The sequence below is a fragment of the Peromyscus leucopus genome, unplaced genomic scaffold (genome assembly GCF_004664715.2).
Source record: "Peromyscus leucopus breed LL Stock unplaced genomic scaffold, UCI_PerLeu_2.1 scaffold_688, whole genome shotgun sequence".
NCBI classification, from domain to species: Eukaryota; Metazoa; Chordata; class Mammalia; order Rodentia; family Cricetidae; genus Peromyscus; species Peromyscus leucopus.
Window position 1 is genome coordinate 3,490 of NW_023505605.1, and position 14,015 is coordinate 17,504.

The 14,015-nt window shown below is 52.0% G+C and overlaps 1 pseudogene; it reads left to right on the forward strand.

The window, feature by feature from the left end:
• The first annotated feature begins 2,488 nt into the window (after positions 1 to 2,488).
• The window catches only part of LOC114705845, a 37,122-nt pseudogene continuing 25,595 nt past the window's right edge, over positions 2,489 to 14,015 (forward strand).

Consider the following 14,015-nt stretch of genomic DNA (forward strand, 5'->3'; position numbering starts at 1 on the left):
CTGGTTCTTGCTGAGATGGGAACTCAGGAAGGGCAGTCTGAAGCTGATTTGACCATGTTCAGTGTGGCTGTGGCTGGGTCTGGAGTACCCCAGAGGGATCCTAGGTTGGCAAGAGGAAGGTAGATTTAGGTAGAGGTGCTGGGGCAGGGGGCAAGGGAGGGAATAGGAGAGGAAAGTGTGGGGAGCCCTAGGCAGCCCTGGGCATCACGCAGCTCCAGGGAGCTGGTTCCACATCTCTCAGGCCCCCCTTGGGGAGGCCTCACTGCCTGGGAAAGGGGCCCATTTACCTCAGTGTGGCCTGCACTTAGAGAAGCTGGATGTCCACTGACCATGGAGCTGCAGCATCTGAGCAGTGTGTGTGCTCTGGATGGGAGGGGTGGGAAGGGTGAGGGGACACAGGACCAGTCTAGAAACCAGATACCATCTGTGTCTTTTCCAGCTTGACAGGCTCCCAGAATTCTGGCTCTGACTGCTTCCTGTCAAGTAATAAACTAACAACATCTGCTTATCCCGAGACCAGTAAAGAAGGGCACTGGCCTGGGGAGTGCACTGCAACCGTAGCTGCCTGTCCGGGCTGGATCCATTCGGTCAGTCTGCTCATGCATGCATTTGTGCTCTTTTCCAAGGCAATGTGGATGGACCAGGCTGAGTGTTAGCTGTGCCTTTTGCCTTCTGTGTGACCTTGGGCTGTCACTCAACCCATCTGACTTTCATTTCCTCCTTTGCATGTGGATTCTAGCAATCACATGGAATATACATAGTGCACACTGTGTACTGTCCAGTTCTCTACCAACTGGTCCATGTGGCAGGCACTCACCAGTTGGATTTCTTTCTCATTGCTTTGAGAAGCTGGTCAAATGGTGCCCTGCCCACTTTGTGGTCTTACTTTGACAAGGCATGGTCCTTTCTGGGGCCTTAGTTTCATCATCTGCACAGTGTGGGTAATGGTACCATCACCTGTGGATGTTGGCTGATGCTGAAGCTGTACCAGCCTTGACTCCATAGGTGACTAGGAGCAGGGACCTTTTATGTCTCCTTCCTGGGCCTTGGGCCTCTAGCTCTAGGCTGCACCTTGGCCAGTGATAGCCTGTGACCTCTCCAGTTAGTTATAGGTCCCAGGGAGTGGCCACCAGACGAGTTTCCATCATCAGAAGCTGGCTGGATATGTACTCTGGGCAGGGCTCTTGCCTGGGCCTTGCTGGTGTCTTGGGTCACCTTCACAGAGAGCCTCTAGGAACCGCTGGCCTCCATAAGGACTAGTGTTTGGCAGAAGATAAAGGTGGAACTTACCCAATATAAAGACACCAAATATTGGGAGGCAAGGGCCAATATCAGGGAGAAAAACACTTAGAACTTAGAGTCCAACTAAAACAGCACCCAGCTACCCTGATCCCCAGGGTTCCTGTCACATTAGCAAGGGCTTCATCCAAGGCCAGGCAGAGTGGCCACAGTTCACATGAAGGAGGACATAGGTATCTTTGTGACTTAGGGCAAATGTTTGGTCCTGACTGAGCCACAGCCCCCATGACTACTATGTGTGGAGGCAGCTACCCTTCATTACTCAGTGCAGGTTAGCAAAAATAGTGCTTACAGCAGCCAGAGCTTCTGGCACCTTCCATGTACCCAGCTCTGTTCCTAATGTACATCTATTAAAATATGCAATCCACTACATACTCCAGAGGTCCCTCTGATGGTTCACCCATTTCCCAGGTGTGGAAACTGAGGTGCTGGTTATAGAGAAATGAGATAGCATTTGAACTCAGCCATCCAGCTCTCCGCAGACCCCTAGGTTGTTCCAGGTTCATCTCTGGCTGCCTGGTAGATACATGACAGCTTTTTGTTGCTCTTCACACGAAAGCCAGGATCCTAGATGAGAGGCCACATGGTATGTGCATGGCACAGCGCCTCAGAGCATAGGCGCTTGCTCACTGGAGAAGAAAGGTGGTCTGAGATGACTCAGTGAGGCCTGTGGCTCTGAGTTACATTCCACAGATTTTTGGCCCCCTGGCTTGGGCTTGGCAGTCACTGCTTCATTGTGCTGCAGCTTGGCAGGAGCTGGGGATCCTGGAATCCCAGGGTCAGAGGGCTCAAAGACTCCCATGTTACTCATAGCCTGTTCCTCTGGTCTGTCCCTGTACTCTCTGTCCCCCTCCAGATGCCTGTACTGCATGCAGCCTTCCTGCGTCTGCCTCTGGAAGAAGCAGTTTTTATGTAGAAATGTGTGGTGTGAGGAGGTTGGGTTTCCACTGGGGTATTACAGAATGCAGGTTCCTTCAAGTCCTGCCCTTTGAGCTCCTGGGGACAACCAAAGCCTTGGAAGGAGAACCACTGAAGTCTGGACCTGTAGCTTACTGGCAAAGGGCTTTGAGCCTCAGTTTCCCTACCTATAAAATGAGTTTCCCAAAAGCCATGAGGATGAGTGGGAAACATGGCCCATAAAGAAGGGCCCTCTCTCTTTCCTTCTAGATCTTCCGCCTGGAGCGTTCCTCTCGTCAGGCTGGGCTGTCCTCCTGAGGAACACTGTGGCAGGTACTTCTGGGCTGTGCATGGGGCTGCACTGAGTGTCAGCACTTCACTAATGCCGGGGCTTTAATAGACGAGACGATGTGCACAGTAGCTGGGTGTGACCTGGAGAGCAGTGCCCATTAGCTGCTGTTGAGGGAAAGGCACTTTGTGGACACTGGCCCTAGGGTTACTAACCCCAAACTTGTGCTCTTACGTGGAGACAGGGCTCATTCTACAGAGTGCCACTGGAAAAGATGACAGTGTGGTGGCCTCAGAAAAAGGATGCTCCTTAGGTTCAAGTCCTAGCCTCCCTGCTCATCCATGTGACCTAGGCAAGCTTTTCAACCTCCTTGGTCCTCGGTGTCCTCATCTCAATAGGACGATTGCAGCCTCCACCTCGTGGAATGAAGTTTACAGGGGTGAAGGGCATGTTAGGGCCTACGCGACTGTCGTCAAATTATCTGTCATTTCTGACATGGCTTGGGCCCCTTCCTCATGGTCCTGGCACCTTGAATCCACAGAGCTGTTGGAGGCCTGATCCAGGAGGCATGGCTTCCCAAACAGCAGCCAGGCTCCGCAGTGAGGTTTGCCCAGGGTCCAGCTTGTAAGTGAAAGTACAGATTCACACACACACACACACACACACACCACACACACACACACACACACACACACACACGCCTGTGTGCCCAAACACCTAGGGGCTGGAGCTAGGCAAGGCAGGATGAGGGAAGGGGATTCAGAGACAGGGTCCAGACAGGCACATAGAAAGGAGAACAGATACATGAATGGCCAGGACAGGGCAGCCTGTGGGCCCATTCTGGAGCCTTCTGTGATAAAGATGGAACCTTCTCCTGAAGACAGTTCTCCAACTTTTCCCCAGAGGTACCCTAAGGGCAGAGGACGGTGAACATGTCACCCTGAGGGATGTGGAGGGTGTTGCCTGTACCAGCTGCTAAGCCTGCGGGAGCCTCTGGCTTCATCTTCAAATTCATGCGCATTTTACATCGGGCTCACTCTCATACCCAGTTTTGTTGTCACAGGCTTTCCCCCTGAGTAACAGCAGTGCCTGAGGAAGCTTCCCCACGCTTATCTGTTTATCCTGGGGCTTTTTGTACCCAGCTCCTCCACCATGTCACCCTGGGAGGGGGATGCTGGCAACAGGATGCTCAGCCAGATGGTGGGAAGATGGAAGGCTCCTGAGGGCATCTGGGCCCATCTGCATCACTGTGAGGCTATGTGGGTGGGTGCAGGGAAGAGAGGCCCACCGTGATGCCACATGTACCCTCAGTCAGAGACTGCTTGTGTGTATCTCCACATGTGAGGACAAGCCACCACAAAGGTGGTTCATGTCACAGACGGAAGCCACATGAATGTGCTGGCCAGGAATGGCTGTCTTGCTGGCAGGGGTCTGCAGTCTGCCTATGTCCCTTGTGGCCTCACTTCTGTTGCTGAGTTTATGTGCTGTAGAGTCTGTAAAGTGCCCCGAAGAGCAGGGAGGGCTTGGGGAGAGAGCCTAGTCGGGAAAGTCCTGCTGCACATCCACGAGAAACCTGGGTTCAGTCTCTACACACATTAAAGCTGTGCGTGGCAACACGTGCTGAGCAGACAGAAAGGAGGATCCCTGGGCCTCGTGGGCCAGCTGCTGTAGCCAAATCAGTGAGCTGTAGGGTCGGTGAGAGACTGTCTCCGAGGAGGGAAGCTGTTGATGAAGACACCGCTGGCCCTCTGCCCTGTGTGTGCGCACCCAGATTTGTCTCCGCGCACATTTGCAGCCACTCGAAGGCAAAGGATACCCAAGGGTACGGGAAGGCTGGCGCGGTAGTGGGCTGGGTGCCCTTGGTGTGCCCAGGAGTCATAAATGCTCCTGGCTGGTGTGGTCGGGGAGCGGCTTACAGCCCGACGTTCGAACCGTAGCGTGTGTTGGTTCCTGTCTCACCGCTGCTGAGGGGTGGTGGTAGGGTTTAGTGGGAGGTCATCAGGTCATGGGGCACAGCCTCCAGGAAGGATTTTTCTCAAGAGATTAAGTTGCTATAAAAGCTCAAGTCTGACCCCGAATGAATGACTGTCTGGCATCCTATCTGGCCTTGTGATCTACCCTTTCCACAGGAGTCTTCGCCACTATAATGTTAGCTGATCAGGCACTGGCATTAAGCCTTGGATCTCCAAAACTGTGAGCTCAGTAAAACTTTTCTTTACAAAGTTGCCCAGACTCGGGCATTTTGGTGTAGTGTCAGAAAATGGGCTATTGCAACCAGTCTCTTAGCTAGGGCCCTGCAATGTGAGGTACCCAGACACAGCTTGTGGGGTCCTGTGCTCATTACTGGAGATGTTAGGAAGGTCATCCGTGACTCACAGGAACTTCTGGCTCCCTGGAGACTAGTACAGCTGCTCAGTGTGGCCTGGGTCAAGACCCCTGGAGTTCAGGTTGGGATTGGAACACAAGCTGTGGTCTTTCTTACTACCCAAGCTACACCGGCCTCTGTATGTGCCTCGTGGGACCCCAAACCCAGGCCTGGAGCATGGGAGGTATTAAAGACATACTGTGGGGTGCACGTAGACTTTCTCACACAAAAAGAGCACGCGGTTGAGTGCAGGTCATTCCCCCAGCCAGAAAGCTTCCATGCACGTCAGAGTTGGTCCTTGCCCAGAGAGGCTTGTGTGGTGGGGACACTGGAAGCTGCCTCTAGCACCAGGAGTAGAAGTAACAATGGGGACACCCAGTGACCTTTTGCTCAGGACCGGGTGTATAGTGGGAGCATTATCAGCTCAGCCCTGGACATGGGAGCTACCCAAGAACCTGGGCCCTCCAGTGTTGCCGTGTCTGCTACACTGGGGCCAGCAGGGGTGGGGATGTGAGGTCATTCCTGAAGGTGCTGCCAGAGTCTGGCTTTGTTCTCCTGACCACTCAGACTGCCCACTTGGCTTTATGCGGTGGTGTTGGGGACAGCAGAACAGACCAGTCTTTGCTGAAAGGGTGCAGGAAAAAAAAATGAGGCATTGATATCTGGTAGTGCAGGGTTGAATCTGGGCCTCGTGGTGGTTTGAATGAGAATGTCCCACATAGGCTCAGGTGTTTGGACCCTGGTTCCAGTTGGTGCTGCTGGTGTAGAGGGTGAGGTAGTATGTCTTTGCTGGAGGAAAGACATCACTAGAGGTGGGCTTTGAAAATTATTTTTTCTCACCCTACTTCCAGTTCACTCTGCTTTTCATGCTGTGGTCTCAGCTCCCCGTCTTGGCTGCCATGTTGTCTCTGGCTACGATGTCTGCTCCTACACTGTCCCTGCCATTATGGACTCTAACAATGTGAACCATAAGCTGAAATAAACTTTCTTCCTAAATTGCCTTCCGTTGTGGTGTTTTTATCACAGCAACAGGAAAATAAGTACTTCAGGCCTTCTGTATGGCCTAGAGTGAACAGTTCTCTTTTCCCTGCAGAGTACCTCAGGTTCCCCTTCCTATGGACAGCCCTAGCAATTGAGGCAGTACATTATAGAGAGAAGGTATCCTGTGGAGTGTGGAGTCCCAGACTGGCCACTTGTGAATTGGTGACAGTGATCAGAGTGACAGCTGGGCCTCTGCTTGCCCATCTATAAAATGGAACAAGTGGTCAGGGAGAAAGTAACCAGGCCTTGTTTTCTGTTGCAGCCTGTGACCTTGTGAGGCGGGCATGCAGGATGGCAGGACAGCCCAGCCATGTGCCCCACGGAGGGAATCCGAACAACCTCTGCACACCCTGGGCCTGTGCCCCTCCAGACCCACAGGTAAGCCTGTTCTCTTGTCTCTCAGGCACACTGAGAGTCCCTCACCAGCCCCTCATTCCTGTAGGAAGCTGCATAGTGTGCCATACAGAACATCTCCTTGAATGCTTCTGGGTACCTCAAGCCCTGTGCTTAATTCAAAGATACTTGGATTCCATTAGAGAGCAGCTCCGTGTCTGCAGGTCTGCAAGGGAGGAGAGACTCAAGGATGAGCAGAAAAGTTCTTCTGTTCCTGGGTCATTGTCAGCCTCTGATTTGGTCTGAACTATGTTCAGCTGTGTTCAGTCTTATGGTTTAGAGGTGGTCTCTCCGTGCCTGCTCACCCTGGCTTTAGATGTCTTGGAGGGCCAGCTGTCTTTGGCACTGCTCTGAAGGTGCCTTTGAGTGCCAGGCACACTCGGTGCCTTTGCCCACTCTGTTCCCTGACACAGAATGCCTTCTCAGTCTTCCTCCAAGCCACAAGGCCAGATATTACTCTCTGAGGAGACGTCCTGCCCTTGACCCACACCTGTGTGCATGCCCCACATGGCTCTGGCCTTGGGCTGTTCATTCCTACAGGGGTCTTCCCTTCTGACTAGATGGAGGACGTCTCTAGCCCCATGCACAGAGGCATTCTTTTCTTTGTGCCTTTGTGTCAGCAAAATACATCTGTGTTTCAGAATACTTCCTGTGTGTGTAGTACACTGCCTAGGATGTGGCTGCGTGAGCAGGCCCAGGTCAGCTCTCAGGGAGTGCACAGCCTCCAGGGATAGAAACATAAAAACACCCAACAGAAAGGACCGCAGGACTCCAGAGCCCAAGCAAAACACCTGATGTAGCTGAGAGGGCCCGATGGACGTCTGTGAGGAAGGAACAGGCTGTAATTAGAGTTTTTCTGTGTCCATCCGTCCCTGTGGCCCTGCAGCCGCTCAGACCCAAGTAAACACACAGAGGCTTATATTAATTAAAACTGCTTGCCTTTAGCTCAGGCTTACCCTGACTAGCTCTTACACTTAAATCAGCCCGTTTCTGTTACTCTATATGTCGCCATGTGTTCTATGGCTTTATCTTTGTGTCATTACATGCTGCTCCCTGGACGGCGGGCTGGTGTCTCCTGACTCAGCCTTTCTCGTCCCAGAATTCTCATTGTCTTTTTATCCCACCTATACTTTCTGCCTGGCTACTGGCCAATCAGCTTTTTATTTATCAACCAATCAGAGCAAACACATTCACAGCATACAGAAAGACATCCCGCAGCAGCAGGCAATGACCTAGAGGGCAGAGGCATGGTGCCTAGGCCAGATCTTTCAGGACTCTGTGGGCAGAGCCAGCTTTTCACCCAGAGGCCAAGAACCTCCTAGTTCCTGGTGGAGGACTAAAGGGTCTACTGTTGTGTGGATTATGCACTGCACAGAACACTGCTCAGGAGGCAAGTGGGTGTTAAATTCATGCATGCTTGCAGTCTTCCTGTGTTGTGATCTGTGGCATAGGGCTGCGTCAGCCCGAAAGAGGGTCCTATTGCAGAAACACACACACACACACACACACACACACACACACACACACACCACGTGAGCTCATGGACTGTGTGAGTGTGTACAGGAGAGGTCCTATTGCAGAACCACACACACACACACACACACACACGCCACGTGAGCTCATGGACTGTGCGAGTGTGTACAGGAGAGGGTCCTATTGCAGAACACACACACACACACACGCACGTGAGCTCATGGACTGTGCGAGTGTGTACAGACCTAGGACATCTATGCCATTTGTGCTGTGTGTTCGTTGTTGGCTGGGATGTAGTAGTCCATTTCCAGGTAGAATCTAGGGAAACCACTGCTCCAGAGCTGGGGCCGGGACATGATACTGATGGCTGGGCAACAGGGCCTGCTTAGGTAATGTAGCCATTTGTCACATTAAGTCGTTCACTAACAATTGAATCCCCTTGATTAATCTCCCAGAATTAGCCAGTTGCATTTTGAGCAATTAGGGTTAATTACAGGCTCATTTGGCAGAGGAGAGAGGACTGTAATTATTTCTCGAGCGAGGCGAGGCGAGGAGGCAGCAGGGACAGTGTCCTCGGCAGCTTGTCGCACATGTTGGTGTGGGTGATGACATAGTTAAGTGTAATTAGATGCAATCACTCAGTGTCGGCTGCTCTGGGCAGTGGCTGTCAGGCAAGGATGCCCCAGTCCCACCTGCACCTGGCCAGGCTTGAAGACTTGGGGTGCATGGCCGAGTGTACTGTGCAAACTCCAGGCTGGGGCAGGGATAGCACTGGCCAGGCACATCCTCTGTCCTCTCACAGAGGGTCTATGGTTTGACCCCATCAGGGGAGCATGGCAGCCAAGCCTCTCCCATGTCAGCACACAAAACATTTGGAATGGACAGTGAAGTCATGTCCTTTATGGCAGGAGGCATGTATCCCAGCAGGCCATTCTTAGAACCCGGAATGAGGTTCCACTGCTCCAAGGTTGGGTATAATGCCGGCCTCAGCTTCCTCATCTGTAGAGTGGGAACAATAATGGTACCTCCATCCTGAGACTTCTGTGGAGTCTAAATGATATGATGTGCTTTTAATTTAACTCTAGCATAGCACCCAACACCATGGCTATCAAGAAAATGCATGTGTAGACTTTATTTTTATAATTGAAAAATTATTACAGTTTTCATAACCGAAGCTCCCATGGTTTAACTACCCTCTGGAGGCAGAAAGGTCAAAAGCGCATAACAATCCACCTATGGCTTTGTTACTTCAGGCACAAAGCCAGTGGCTTACAGAAGCTGAGAAGCCATCAGTGCATGGAAGTCTGCTTGCTGTACCTGGGCCTGTGAAGTTCACATGCACAGAGGAAAGCTGGGCTTTAACTGGGATCTGGTGAATGAAGAATGATGCAGATTGTGTAGAAGGGGAAGGTTTCTTATGTGAGAAGCTCCTGCTGACATGTCTTCAGAAACCCACTTTTGGGCAAGCTGAGTTCACTTCTATTTGGAGAGAGGCATGTACATACTTTGGTAGGGGCCTGGGGGCAGCTGTTCATGGGTGTGTGTGTCACAGACCCAAATCTGTATGCAAACCTTCCGAAGAAACTAATGATGGAAGCACTCGGGAGGCAGAGGCAGGAGGATCTCTGTGAGTTCCAGGACAGCCAGGGCTATGCAGAAAAACCCTGCCTCAAGGAAACAAAAACAAAACAAAAAAAGAAGTGATGGTGGATGGTTAAGTTTTTTTTTTGTGTTTTGTTTTTTGTTTTTTCTGTTTTTTTCTGAGACAGGGTTTCTCTGTGTAGTTTTGGTGCCTGTCCTGGAACTCACTCTGTAGACCAGACTAGCCCCAAACTCAGAGTTCTGCCTGCTTCTGCCTCCCGAGTGCTGGGATTAAGGTGTGTGCCACTACCGCCTGGCCAATGGCTAAGCTTTAATGATCAAACCCAAGGAGCTGGGAAGTGGCCCAGTCGTTAGAGGGCTCACCATGCAAGCATGACTCGAGTTCCGATGTTTAGCATCCACGTGAAAGTGGTACACTTCTGTAATCCATCACCAGGAAAGTGGGGGACATGTGGGTCTCCGGGGCTCACTGACTATCCAGCCTCACCCAATTTGGTGAGTTCTGGCTTCAGTGAAAGACCCTGTCTCAAAAGTAAAGTGGAGAATGAGTGAAGACAGTGAACAGTGACCTCTTCTTTCCATGCGCACGCGTGTGTGCACACACAAAACTGAAGAGTGTTGGCTTTGCTTGTAAATTTAGAAAATGATTGTTTCAGATCTTTATCTGAGAACTGGCCTTTGGGGCTCGCAGCCTACTGTGGAGCCCTCTATAAACAGATAAAAAGGAGAGCACTTCATGGCTTGGGGGAGAACAGAGAAGAGGGGAGCTGGTTCTGTCCAGAGGATGACCAGGAGTTGCACAGGACAGAGAGATTATTTATAGGCCCCAGACCTGTAGGCAGGCTAGCTGGTTACACACACACACACACACACACACACACAACACACACAACACACACCACCCCTACCTCTTCAGCCAAGAGCAGAGAACTGGTGCTTGGTCACTTGAATTGAGCCATAGCAAAGGAGGAGCCCGTTGTGGGTTTTATAAAGATCCCTTACAGCTGAGGCCTAAGGCCCGTGGAGGTAACAATGGAGCAGAGCCGTGCCCACAGGGAAGTGCCAGCTGTCCTGGCATGGAGGTGGAGAACCTTCAGTCTCGACTTCCAGCCGTTGCCTGCCGTGCTCTCAGCTGCCGTCTCCCCGGGGCACCAGGATCATCCTGTGGGGGGGCCGCAGTTGGGGTGTTTTGTACCTGTCAGGATGTCTCTGTGCCACAAGCAGCTCCTTAGTGCTTCCGTGTGCTGATGGTGCATGAAGCCTCTGGCGACTTCTGAGATAGGAGGATGGCAGTGACGAATCGTGCTAGCAGTCACTGAGTTCTTCTGCCTCGGAGGAGAAGCAGCCAGTGCTCTGGGGTAGTAACAATGAAGGTTGGCTTGTCCTGTCTGACAATGTGGACTCTTTGTAAATCGAGCCCTTTATGCTATGCATATTTAAAACATTTCGCTTTATAGAAACCCAGTCCCTGTAAGTTCCCTATACATATGGTGTCAGATGTCTTTAAAGGTGGAATTCGTTTATAGGAAATGTCATGCTGATGAAGTGTGCTTTTTAAAATCATAGAAACAGTTGCCTTAAAATTAATGATGCGTCACCAGTATGAGGGAGAAGAGCCCGTCCAGTGTAAAGATGATTAAAATTCAGGTCAGAAGTCTGACTAGTCAGGCTAAATTTTTTAATGAGATTTCAGAAAATTAATTGGGCGAATGCATTTTTATCCTTCTAACATGTAATTTTATGCTCCTGTTTAGGGAGTGAGCATACGGAGAAAAGGGTTTTTCAATGGCCAAAGCATATGTGGTTCAAACATTTTAAACTCAAATTAGCAAAGGGGTTGGAGGGAGGGAGTATTGTGGCCTAATTTGATCTGACTTGGGAAGGAAAGCTTGGTGTCTCTGGGTTTCTGGGTAGGATGAGTATGCTAAGGAGTCCTTCCTATTGTTCCCGTATGTCCTGCCTGGGCCTCAGAAAACAGTGACATCTGGAAGGATGCAGCTGGGGACAGTTGCCATGGACCTCAGCTGTCCCCTTTACTCATGCAGCAGGTCCCTCCTGCAATGTGTGGTCAGACTCTCGGAGACTGCTCCATCCTCCTCCTCCTCCTGATCCACACCATCCTCCTCTGTGGCTCAGGCCTTCTCCTTGGGGTCACTGTGCTAGGAAGCAGTATGTGGACGATTGTTGCAGGATGAGCAGCCTGCCTCCTCATAGCCCTGGACCCTGGCTCTCTCCTCTGCGTTTGAGAGACAACTGAGGGCTACCCCAGCTCTAAGGGGCCAGGAATGACTTCCCATTGTGTCATCCCTACCAGCAGCCCTAGTGAATGGGTGTCAGGCTCAGGGTTACTCAGGTGCTCAGCACACTGGACCATGCTGAGGGTACCCTGAGTTGGGAAACGGGCCTGGCGAGGGCGGGTAACACAGACCTGCCCAGAGGGTGAGAAGACTCTATCTACAACACCCCTACCCCGAATTAAATAAGAGTCAGGACTCTAATGCTCAAGAGCCTTTGTGTCCTGAGATGCCCCACACCTGAGCAGAGGCTGCCCCAGGAGCACCCTGCCCAGCAGTTTGCTGGCAGTCTCCCCGCCCCCAGTGCACTGGACATGCCCCAGTGCACTAGACATATCCCCCCCCCCCCCGTGCACTGACATGCCCCCAGTGCACTGACACGCCCAGTGCACAGCAGTACCCAAGCTTCACTACAGTAAATTAACTGGGATGAATGGGCTGCAACAGGAAATGCAAATCTGGGTCATCCATATGCAGATGTGAACTAGAACCTCGGCCTCAGTGTGGTTTTCACCCCACCCCACAACTACCAACTCATGCGCCCATTAGACTTGGGAGCCCACAGCAGAATTGGGCAGTGTGGCCTCTCCAGCTGGGCAGAGTGTCACTGAGGCTTTCAGCCAACTCCATCCCTACCCTAGCGAGCAAGTAGCCTTGGTGCTCACCTTCGCATCCTTCACTGTACCAGGGGGATGCTGAAGCCCAAGAGAGAGGACCTAACCCAGGACCCCCAGCAGCACAGGCCTGGATCTGGCAAGGAATCTGCTCTACTGGCCAGGCCTAGGTCTGGAGGAAGAGTCCTTCTTGGGCTCTCAGGAGTTCAAAGCAGCTCCCAAGTAGCACCCAGTAGGTGTCTAACATGCTGCAGTAGCAGCAGCAGCATGTTGTCTCCTCTGCAGGTGGTTCTTTCCAAGCGTGACCTCCGCTGGCTCTGCGGTTGGCGAGGCAGACTCACTCCCTGGAGGAAGAGCAGAGTGGGGGCCGGCACTGCCACACCCTCTGATCCTCACTTTCCAGCAGTGCGGGAGCAGTGGGGTGACAGGCGTAGAGTGCTCGGGGAGGCTGGTCCTCGTAAGTCACCATTTGGTAGGTAGGTAGGGTACCGGCAGTTCCTAAGTGTTTACCAGCAGAATCATGCTTCCTGCGGCTCAAGTCTGCAGGCAGGGATCTCTCCAAACCACCTTCCATGGGTGCCTCAGGATTTCAGAGTCAAGGGTCAGCCCAGCTTTGACCTTGCAGAGGGAAGGAGCAGGCAGCATGAGCATGGCCTGGCAGGCCCCTCTGTTCCAAAGATCTTGGCTTTCAGTGTTGGCTCTGCAGTCTCCACAAGTCCTTCTTTGTGTGACTTTGATGGGCGCAGGCCGTCCAAAGAAGCTCGGTTGTTAGTGGCACATTGAAGCTGCTTTACCTCGTGGGGATCAGCTAACTGTGTCCTGCGTCTTTTTCTGACGCTTCTCACACACTCTACTTACCAGGGCCCGTTTTTGGGGTGGCAAGTGAAATCCCTTCTTTGCTTAGATGGTGTTGTTTGGGTACCGAGTCCTAGAGGCGCCAGCCTTCTGTTTCCAGTCTTTCTACTTCAGCCTAACTGATCACCCACCCTGTCCCTCTACAGAGGCACCCCAACACCGTGTCTTTTCGTTGCTTCACTGGCAGACTTCCAGATTGAGAAGAAGATTGGCCGAGGACAGTTCAGTGAGGTTTACAAGGCCACCTGCCTGCTGGACAGGAAAACAGTGGCTCTGAAGAAGGTACAGGTGAGTTCAGGGCCACAAGTCCAAGTGGCTTCACTGTGACCTACCTCCTCGGGGATTCAAGTTTAGCCCCTGTAAAACATAAAGGAAAAGTATGCACACATTAGGCACTACTGTGTAAAGCATGTGCTCAGACATGGGACCTTGACAGTAGCCCTGGTGCTGAGATTATTGTCCCATTTTTCAGATGAGGAAAACAGTAGCAACCCACCAACTCTCTAGCCAGAGGGAGCTTAGGGGAAAGCAAGGTACCCCTGCCACCTGGGCTCTGGCTCTAAGAGATCCAGCCTGCTCTCTATGACTCTTCTAAATGGAGGGGAGGGATACAGCAGCAAGGTCAGGCAGGAGGCACACGGCATGTGCCTGGAATCCTCCCCACAGGCCGTGTTCTGCTGGTTCTCCTGCAGAGAGAGTAAGGTGAGTACCTGGGGGCCAGAGTCCCTGCACAGGGAGGGCTGCTCAGCCAGGCATCTTGTTCAATCTTAGATGGTCTTTTAATAAAAAACCAAAGCCAGATATTGGGGTTAAAGCTGAAAGTTCAGAGAAGCAGAGCAAGCCACAGCCACCACCTCACCAACTCCATGAATCCTTAGACTGAAAGTCTCTCG